Below are 11,186 nucleotides of genomic sequence, written 5' to 3' on the forward strand. Positions count from 1 at the left end.
CTGAGTCTGTGTATTGTAACTTAATCTGTAATGCAATTATATTGAGAAGTGGAATATTTAATAGGTGCTGTATATGAGAACAGGATTGTAGGAGTGAGTGAGTGTGTTACCACACTCTAAAGACTTCTCCTCCTTCTTCCTTTCTGTCCCATGCCCTCTCACCCTTCCATCTTCTAACACAAGATCATGTGGCATGAAGGCCCTTCTGTGCACATAGACATCTGGAACTGAGTCAAGTAAATTTATATTATTTATAAGTGATGTAATATATCATATCCTGCCATAGCACCATAAAACAGACTGAGGAATTGCTACCAAGCATGAGGTTATTGCTATAAGTAACTGAAAATGGGGAAGTGGCCTTGGAACTGAGCGATGGGTGAAGGCCAGAAGAATTTGAGAAACTGACTAATAAAATCCTACATTCCCATACATGTACTGTTCAGTGTAATGCCAGATGACTTAGAAGAAGAGAAGGCATTTGGGGAATATCTTATGGTTTATGATCAGAATGTTGGTAGAATTGTGGATAGTAAAGGACATTCTGATATGATGTCAGTGGAAATATGTAACAAGCTACTAGACACAAGGAAAAATCATCTTTGTCATAAAGTGGCAAAGAACTTGGCGGAACTGTGCTCATGTTCTAGCAAATATGTCCAACCTTTTGACAGTGTGACATGACATTGGCATCTCAAAGATCATGCTCAAGAAACACTCAATTGAACTTTTTTTTAAAAATCTTACAATGTTTTAAATAACCCTGTGATTTTGTTAGAGCACATTTATAACTATCCTAAGCTTCATATAGCAGATTGTTTATGAGTGTTAGAGTTTAAGCACAATGAGCTAGCATATTCAGTGTTAGAAACTTTTAAGAGAAACATTGCAGGAGCTGCATGGTGACAGTAAGATGCTAGAGGAAAGAAATTATTTAAATACAATGTATAATTTAAAAAGAAACAAATACAAAAGTATATGGAAGATATACAGCCCCCATCTAGTTGGAAGAACAGACCAAGAATATGGCCAAGTGACTCTTTGGTAAAGAAACTTCTTGAACAGAAGACCCTGAGGATATATCTGTAATCTTACAGGGGATTAGTGTCTGGCTACACCATCAGGTCTAGAGCCCTATCTTCAGAACAAGGATCTCAGGTACCCAACACTCATTCTCCTGAGCTGCCTCAAGTGTCTACTCCCAATTCCTTGCCACAAAACCCCCAGGCTTCCCCAGATGTGGCTCATGAGTGCACAGATATAGCTCATAGCACTATAGGGCCACAAATGAAGCCTTGCCATGTGACAAATAATTCTGCAAGATGCAAGGACTCTGGAAACATGCCACCTGCATCTAGAATTCAGAGGATGTTATCTGGAGATCTAAGCAGAAACCTGTCACAGGAATGGAGCCATTGTACAGAATTCACAGCAGAGCAATGCCCAATAGGAGATGGACTGCCTTGGAAACAGCAGACATGGAGTTCTCAGAATGAAATATTAGTCTGGAAGAACTTCAGTTATGACACTGCATACCCATAGAGCTGCAGTATGGCTGAAACTCAACACAAAACAGACTAAATATGAAGAACTATTAATAACATTTACAGAGGTGGACATGTAAACCCAGTGAAATAAGTAAATTTTTCCTTAAGCCTCATAGAAATAAGCAATGAAAAAAGAATTTCAGCGGAGGCCTCTTGAGTTTTTCATCATATTCCATGTTTCGGTCATGAGCAACTGCAAATGGCAGAAACCCAGCTATCATGAGTTAACTAAAGATTTAACAAATGTCTTATTATGGAATCCAGACTAAGAAGCTCCAGTGACACCAGGAACACAGGCCCCTTCTCTTTCTCTTTAGCAGGTTATTTTGTCACAAAATGTCTAGGCTACCTCTAGGAATCATAACAATGTTCCTAACAGAAGATAAAAATGAGGATGGAAACTGAAAAGACATCAGAGATGACTCAAGTCCACTTAACAGGCTTTCTCAGAAGTCCACTTGGAAACCTGACCTCACATTTCACTGACCAGATCTGTGCTACACGCTATCTGTATTTCCAAAATTTAAATTGTGAAAAAATTAATTTCTTGTAGACAAAAGAGGATGGGTTTAGGGATGACGAAAAGGAAAATCTGCCACCTGACTTCTGCACCACTTTCCCCCTGCACTCTTTCCCTCTACACCATCTGTGTTCTTATGTTTTTGGTTGTGAGCCTAGCCTTTAACAGCGCAGCTATCCCTCCAGCCCACCATCTATGTTCTTATCACAGCCTTTGCGAAAGTTTGTCACCGAGACTCAAGGAATCAAAGAAGAAACTACGTGATTATGTGTGTTCAAATGATTGTCTCTCTGGGAGGTGGCTTTCATCCCACTTTCTCCTCTCTCAGGAAAGAACCTCCTAACCTAACTACTGTCACTACACAATTTGGGATGTCCACATACATAAATGGCTTTTGCTCCAAGCAAATGGAAGGAAATAAACAAAATGGAGAAGCAAGGTTCAAGACAACAGAGACAAGTGGTTGAGGGCTATGTGCTTCCATTAGACAGGATATGATCTGATTTGGGGATGATTTAACTTCTCAAAGCTCCTGGGAATTCATTGTTAGGATGTTGGATATGAGGTTTCCAATAGATGAACTCTGGAAGACGCATTAATGTCATAGCACTACCTCATTCCAAGTATTCTGTGCATGCTTAGAATATATATGACACCATGAGATCTAATGTCCCCCAAGGCTTCCAATATGATCAGTCGTTAAGAATGTGAATATAAGACAATATAAATTCATCATTAATCTGACAATAGATACCATAAATATTGAAGTAATTTAAAGAGAAGGTAGACTGAGGAAGTTTGAATTAACAGAAGCTGTTATGGAGAAGAAGCTCCCATTGAGGTCAGAAGACTACACTAAAAAGAGAGAAGAAGATGAATAATAATAGATACCTCTGATATATCTGGTCTACCAGGCACATCCATAATTGCTCAGAATTTTCCCGGAAGGCAGATGCTTGCATTCTACTTTGTAGAAAAGTAAACTTGGGATTAGAGACATTAAGTAGTTTGCACAAAGTTACAAAGCATGTGAGTGAGCAGTCCAGGATTCAAAGTAAGGTTTTTCTAATATCAGCATTGGTATTTCTTCTGCTTTGTGTTGTTTTCTGCTGTCAAGTGAAAACCAGAGCTAAAACTAATGCTCCTGACCATAGAGTCTTTGGGGATGGGAGCTGTGAGGTGCTAGAATGGAGCTAGAGTCACTATGTCAAATTTTGTGCAACTAGATAGCTCCTAATACATGAAGTAATTTCTTTAACACTTTTTGATTTCTTGTCTATGGGGAAAAAAAAAAAAAAAAAAGGTAGCCAGGTGGTGACACATGCCTTTAATCCCAGCACTTGGGAGGCAGAGGCAGGCGGATCTGAGTTCGAAGTCAGTCTGGTCTACAGAGTTCCATGGCATCCAGGGCTGCCCTATCTTGAAAGATGAGAGAGAGAGAGACAGAGAGACAGAGAGAGACAGAGACAGAGAGGATAAATGGGGAAGATGTAAAAACGTTAGCAAGCATCTGACTCAGATGTGTATTACAAAGTATGAAATGATGGATATGACAAATTAAACATCGTCCTTTGTGTGTAAATGTAATGAGTCTCCAGCACACTATGTCTTTCACATACTTGATGCACTTGAACTCAATTCTGAACATTGTAACATGTTGGGATAATCTTTTTGTATACTGTGTGAAGATGTGTCTCTGTTTAACCTCACCTACCTAAGGCACCTTCTGATTGGTTTAATAAAGAGCCGAGAAAGGCCAATAGCTAGACAGGAGAGGATAGGTGGGACTTCCAGGGAGAGATGGGAACCCTGGGAAAGAATTGGATTTGCCAGCCAGAGACAGAAGAAGTTGGACATACAGTACTGAGGAAAGGTAATGAGGCATGTGGCAAAACATAGATTAATAAAAGCTAGTTGGGAACTAAGCTAAGATCAAGCTTTCTTAATCAATAAAAAGTCTCCATGCCATTATTCAGGAGCTGGTAGTCCAAAGAAAAACTACAATAACATCTTCAAGATTTGGGTAGGAACATGAGGAGGGCTTGAGAGAGCAAGGGACTCCTTGAGGACTCTAAATTCTCAGAGGCCCAAAATTTTCCAAGTTACCCTCCTGGCCCTAAAGTGTTTCTACTGAGTGGTCTTCCAGATTAAGGGTCATGACTTTCCCCAGACAGGAAGCTGAGGACCGCCAACAGAAAAGCCCCAACCTGAACATATACTCCACAGACAGAAGTCACTGAGCTGAGCACCATGAGCCATAGTGGCCAGCCTGGGAAACATCATTCAATGGAATACACACTGACAGGCTGTTCCTGACAGACAGACTTCAGTGTGTGTCTGGGGAAGAACTTTCTGTTCTGAGTACTCCAGTTTATTCAGTAGGCCACTGGGCTACAGAGGGCCTCCTGGCAAGAAAAGTGCTTCAGTCTCCTTTAATGCCTATGTTCTAGGAAGAGGCCTTTAATCATCTCATCATTGGGTCAGCAGGAGCAATTTACATGGATCTGTTAAGGGGGAAATAAAAGTCCTTTCTATTAGTTCCATGGCTTTCTTTCCTAAATGGTGACATTTACAGTTCAAACCTAGTTCCAGTCAGAACTTGAAACTTGGGTTTCTGACTTCAGGGAACAGAGTAATTGCCACCTGCTACTGATGTGGCTATAGTTGGCACCTTTTGCCCAAAGACTCCAAGGCACTTAATGAATTCTTACAAATGCAAAACTACTGTGAAGGTGGTGAGAGGAGGAGTGTCAAGGACTTCAGAAGTCCTGCCAGAGCCAGTGGGCCTGGATCCCTGATGCTAATGGGATGTCAGTGGGTTTCAGACATTGTGGAAGTGCTGGAGTCTCCTGCTGAGTTCTTTGGAAGAGCCAGAAAGGGCATAGAATCCTACAGTAACCAGCCATTCAGGTACTTGCTTTTAACTCTTCCCACGATGGTTTAAGGAGAGCATTTTGCTTGACAAACCCTGTTCTATCTAAGTGCTTGAATGTAACAGAATTTTAAAGAAAAATACCAAATGCAGGGTCATGGTGGCACACAAGTTTAATCTCAGCACTTTGGTGAGCAGAGGCAGGTAGATCTCTGTGAGTTTGAGACCAGCCTGGTCTACAGCTTGAGTTCCAGGACAGCCAGAGGTACACAGAGAAAGGAAGGAAAATAATAGTTATTTCTTCAGAAAGGCTGGGAAACCGTGCTTGATTTATAATACATATGAAAGAGGACACAAAGCCAGCCATAGTCTACAAAAGCAGCCTCCAGATAAAGCAACTGAAAAGGTTCAGAGGAGTGCCCTGGCACAGAAAACTCACATGACTTGACTAGACACATAAGGATCTTTGAAATTTGAAACTGAGTACATTTCTGATACAGCTCAGATTTAGCTCAGAAGTGTTTCTTAAAGTGTGTTTCCCTCAGCTTAAAACTAAAATTCTATGAACAATGGTTTTTCTCATTTAAAAAAAAAAAAATGAGGTCAAAAACATTCAAAATAAAATAGGATTATTTCCTGAGATTAAATTTCTAGACTAAATTTCACAATGGGAACTTAATTTTCAAGAAAATTGTGTTGGGGACCATACTTTTCTCTCCCGGGTAAAATATAAGTCAGAAAAGATTGGCAATAAAGTACAATAATCACGGGAGATAGATGAGTAAGAGGAGTCATGTGGCCGAAGCAGGTATAAACAATGGAATCTTGAAATTCACAGGCAAATGGATGGAACTAGAAGAAACCATCCTGAGTGAGGTAACCCAGTCACAAAAAAAGGAACATGGGATGTACTCACTCATATATGGATTTTAGACATAGAGCAAAGGACCATCAGCCTACAATTCACACTGCCTGAGAAACTAGGATACAAGGAGGAACCTAAGAGATTCATACAAGGTCCCTTACAGAAGGGGAAAGGAACAAGATCTCCTAAGCATATGGGGTGGGGGTCGGGGGAATGAGGGAGTTAGGAGAAAGAGAAGAGGAGAATAGGAGGGGAGAGGACGGCATCAGGGAACAGGAAGATTGAGTCAGGGGAAGAACAGAGGAGAGCAAGAAAAGAGATACCATAATAGAGGGAGCCATTATAGGTTTGAAGAGAAAACTGGCACTAGGGAAACGTCCAGAGACCTACAAGGATGACCCCAACTAACAATCTGAGCAATAGTGGAAAGACTACCTTAAATGCCCTCTCTGATAGTGAGATTGATAACTACCTTATATGCCATCCTAGAGCCTTCATCCGGTAGCAGGAGCAGACACCCACAGCTAAACACTGAGCCGAACTCCTGAAATCCAGTTGCAGAGAGGGATAAGTGATGAGCAAAGGAGTCAAGACCAGGCTGCAGAAACCCAGAGACAGCTGATCTGAACAAGGGAGAGCTCATGGACCAGCATAGGATCAACCCAAACCCCCTGAACGTGGGCAGTCTAAGGGACCTCTGACAGTGGAACCAGGATGTATCCCTGGTGCACTAAAGGAATTCAGGAGCACATTCCCCATGTAAGGATACTCCCTTAGCCTAGAGAAATGAGGGAAGGCCTAGGTCCTACCCCAAATGACAGATTTTGATGATCCCTCCTGGAAGGCCTCACCCTCCCTGGGGAGTGGATAGAGACTGGGACTGGGATGGGGGATGAGCATGGGAGGTTGGGAGGGAGAGGGAACTGGGATAGATATGTAAAATGAGAAAAATATATAAAATTAAATTTTAAAAAAACTAGCAGTAAGCTTACCTCATTTAAAAGGTCACATTAAAAGGTCATATGTTATAGCTTTACAGTGTTTGGGCTTTTTTTGATAATTTTTTTATTTAAATTTGAAACAAGCTTGTTTTAAATGTCAATCCCAGTTCTTTTACCCTCCCCTCCTCTCCTGTCCTCTCTCCCCTTCCCATCAATCACCATCCCATCCCCTTTCTGCTCCCCAGAGAGAGTGAGGCCTTCCATGGGGAATCTTCAAAGTCTGTCATATCATTTGGAGCAGGGCCTAGGCCCTCCCCTATGTGTCTAGGCTGATAGTATCCATCTATGTGGAATGGGCTCCCAAAGTCCATTCGTATACTAGGGATAAATACTGATCCACTACCAGAGACCCCATAGACTACTCAGTCCTCCTAACTAACACCCATGTTCAGGGGGTCTGAGTCAGTCCTATGTTGGCTTCCCAGCTATCAGACTGGGATCCATGAGCTCTGCCTTGCTCAGGTCAGCTGTTTTTGTGGGTTTCTTAGGACAAGATCTCCCCAGAAAAATGGAAGCATGGGGGGAGGGGAGAAGTAGTTAGGAGAAAGAGATGGGGAGAAGAGGAGGGGAGAGGACGGCATGAGGAAGCAGGAAGATTGAGTCAGGGGAAGAATAGAGGAGAGCAAGAAAAAAGATACCATAATAGAGGGAGCCATTATAGGTTTAAAGAGAAACCTGACACTAGGGAAATGTCCAGAGATCTACAAGGATGACCCCAAGTAACAATCTGAGCAATAGTGGAGAGGCTACCTGAAATACCCTTCCCTGATAATGTGATTGGTGATTACATTATATGCCATCCTAGAGCCTTCATCCAGTAGCTGATAGAAGCAGAAGCAGACACCCACAGCTAAACACTGAGCCAAACTCCTGGAATCCAGTTGCAGAGAGGGAAGAGTGATGAGCAAAGGGGTCAAAACCAGCTTTACCGTATTCTTAAATCACCTATTGCATGCCTTGCTGTAGAAGCTAAGGACCTAGCAGTAATTCAGTCCATGCTGCAGCAGCAGCCATTTTTGCTGACACTAGAAACCAGTTTCTTCAGCCCTCCAACATTGACTGAAGACCAGCAACTCTCCAAGAAGTTTCCACCAGGACTGCTGGGGCACTCAACTTCATGGACTGTGGAGCTGCTAGGTTCTCTGCCCCACCCACCCCAGCAGACAGACAGATATTGCTGGGCTACCCAGCCCCTACTGTATAAGCCAATCTAATAAACTCTTTGTACAACATATGATCATGCCACTGTTTTTGTTTTTCTAGAAAATGCAGACTGATAATCATCCTCAGCAAACCAAAGTCAGAGACATACAAAGCTGACTTGAGAATATACTATAAAGCTATACAACCAGCAGAGCATGGCATTGGCATAGAACTATACACAGACCAGTAGAATGATGTATAGAATCCCTAATTTTATTGCAGGAGATTACATATTATCAAATTACCACAATGTACCCCATAAACATGTATATCTCTATTTTAAAAATGAAATTACTTGGCAGGAATCATGTAAATACTTGGACCCTCATCTATTGTTTTTGTTTCTTACATTGTTTTAGCTTTAAGTTTCTTTCTTTCTTACTGGCATTCCCGCATCACTCTACCTTCTAAATCAAAGGGGTAGAACAAAGAGGTGCTTGTGACCAGGTTTTCACCATTAGAGGCAGAGTCAAACAAGCACTGCTGTCTCCTTGTACAAGGTAAGGAAGAAAGGGAGGTCAGAGCAGGGTGGGCGGAGCATTTGGAGAATTGAGAAAAATATAAAGTAGGAGAGTGTCCTCATACCTAATGGAGTCAGAAACACTGTTCAGTGAACTTCGTCCTCCAGGAATGCTAGACACCACAGAACTTAAGTGTGATTTCTAGTGCCATCTACTGGGAAGCATGGGAACCAGCTAAGACTGGCCTTGCCTACAGAAGAGGCCAGGAACCAGTGAGTTTAATCTCCTGTCACTTAAGGGGGCAGCTTTTCTTGAGACTGGCTCCTTTTCTGCCTGTTCTGACAAGGATTTGAGACTCCTAGGAAGTGGTCTAACCTTCTGTGCTATCTCATGACCATATGGTTCCAGGACCTACCCTCGTAAATTAGTGGGGCAGGAAGCTGCTGGCTTCATAGAGGAAATCGCTCTCTGCAGCAAGCTCATGTCCACAGCTGACTCAAAGAACATCTACTCCAAGAATGTGGGCTAGCAGAACTGAGGAGTGGGCGAGCATGTAGTAAGACCACATTCACCAATTACCAAGCCATGGCTGAACTTGCACCTCAGCACTACACTGCTGACCACTGATAGCTCGTCCCTTTCTAGAGTTTGCCCAAACAGGGACTGAACTTTCAACCTCAGTGATTGTTAAGGTTACCTGGATTATTAGTTTCCTAGGGCTGCTGTAACATGCTACTTTAAGCTCAGAGGAACTCAAACAACATTATTTTATTGTCCTGTGTCTTAGGGGTTCTGTTGCTGTAAAAGAGACACCATGACCATGGCAACTCTTATAAAGGAAAACATTTAATTGGGGTGGCTTATAGTTCAGAGGCCCCATCTACTATCATCATAGTTGGACATGGCAGTGTGCTGACAGACACGGTGCTAGATAGGTAGCTCAGAGTTCTACATCTTGTGTAGGCAACAGGAAGTGAACTGAGACACTGGATGTGGCTTGAGCATACATGACACCTCAAACCCCCCACCCACAATGACATACTTCTTCCCACTCCAACAAAGCCATACCTTTAATAGTGCCACTCCCTGTGATCTTTGGGGACCCATTACATTCAAACTACATCCTGTAATTCAGAAATCCCCAAAATGGATCATTGGCTGAAACTAAGCTATTGGCAGTTTCACCAATGCTGAAGAGTGCAGGGCAAAGAGTCTCATTCTGGAAACACCTGGTTAGTTTTCTTATATTCCCTAACTTCTACAGTCCAACAGTGTTCCTTGGCTAGTGGGTTTGTTCCATCTCCAAGGCCAGCAATAACCAGTGGAGTCTTCCTCATTTCCACCTTGATACTGACACTTCTGTGCCCTTCTGCCATTTAAATAACCTCGTGATAACATTGGGTCCATCTCCATAATCCAAAATAACCTCCACAGTTTAAAATCAACTGATTACCAAGCCTACCTGCTACATTGATTCCCCACCATAGTAGGTTATACCACATTCACAAATTGCAAACATTTTTTGGAGAAGCATTATTCTGCTTACAATGCCAAGTGACTCCAATGTGCAGTAAAGACAAGAACTGTTTCTATACCTACACAAGACAAACTAGGCAAGCCATCCAGTTAGCAAGTGAAAGCATGATAGGTTGGCATACTGAAGATGACTTGGTGCAGGATAAGAGGCAATAGTCAACTTTAACCATATTACATTGCTGCAGAACTTGTTTGGTAGGGACCAATGTATCATATAATATTCTCATCCTGTTAGATGACGATTCTAGAGATTGAAAACTGTATTGTGAGAACCATTGCATCCAACCACCACCATTCTAGAACACTGGAGTTAAAACAAGATGAGACTTTTCAGCATTGACTCCTAGCTATCAGCTTACTCTTTGCAATATGCTGAGAGGTGGGGCTTATACAAGACCCTCTGGCATTCTTCATTTCTATAGGCTATCTCTTAGGTGGAAAATGAAACTTGATGATGCACAGGTTACATGTCTTCAAAATGGCTTTTGATTGGCCAACACTTGAATATACACTAACTTACTCCCATATACACACTTGGAATTTCTGATTCATGGTTTAAAAAAAAAAAAAAAAACTAGGCACACTGGGGAAACCTTTCTGGCCATCTACGGGGCTCCAAGAATCATGGGGGCCTTTGCATGGGTGTTTCTTCTCTGGTTTGCCTATGATCTTCCCTTAGCATTTGTTTTATATCTAACTCACTTCACAATTTGTTAACAGCCTTAGATTTACAACATTCCTTTTCAAGCACCTGCTATGCCCAAAGTTTGGCAGAATTCTTATAAAGGGGGGGAAGGCTCACAAGGCCCCACTGTTATGATAAAGATCAAGGGAACCTTGGTGGATTCCATGTCAGGCGAGGATGACCAAGGTGGGGGACAAACATGCCAGGTAGACAGAGCTTAAGTGAGACATTTTATTAGAAAGGGGAGGGAGGGGGAAGGAAAAAGAGGTAGAGACAGAGACAGAAAGGACAGAAGAGGGAGACAGGAAAAGTCCTGTCTGCCCCAGGGAAACAGTGGGAAATAAGAGAGCAGAAAGAGAGAGCAGAAAGAGAAACTGAGCAGAGGTCTTTCTTTTAAAGGGGCCCTTTGCACCTAGGCTGACCAGGGTACTGCCTGAGTGCATTCTGCCAGGTGACAAGGGCAGGCCAGCATAATGCCTGAATCCTTACACCCACC

This window comes from Phodopus roborovskii, unplaced genomic scaffold, assembly GCF_943737965.1.
Source record: "Phodopus roborovskii unplaced genomic scaffold, PHOROB, whole genome shotgun sequence".
Classification (NCBI taxonomy): Eukaryota; Metazoa; Chordata; class Mammalia; order Rodentia; family Cricetidae; genus Phodopus; species Phodopus roborovskii.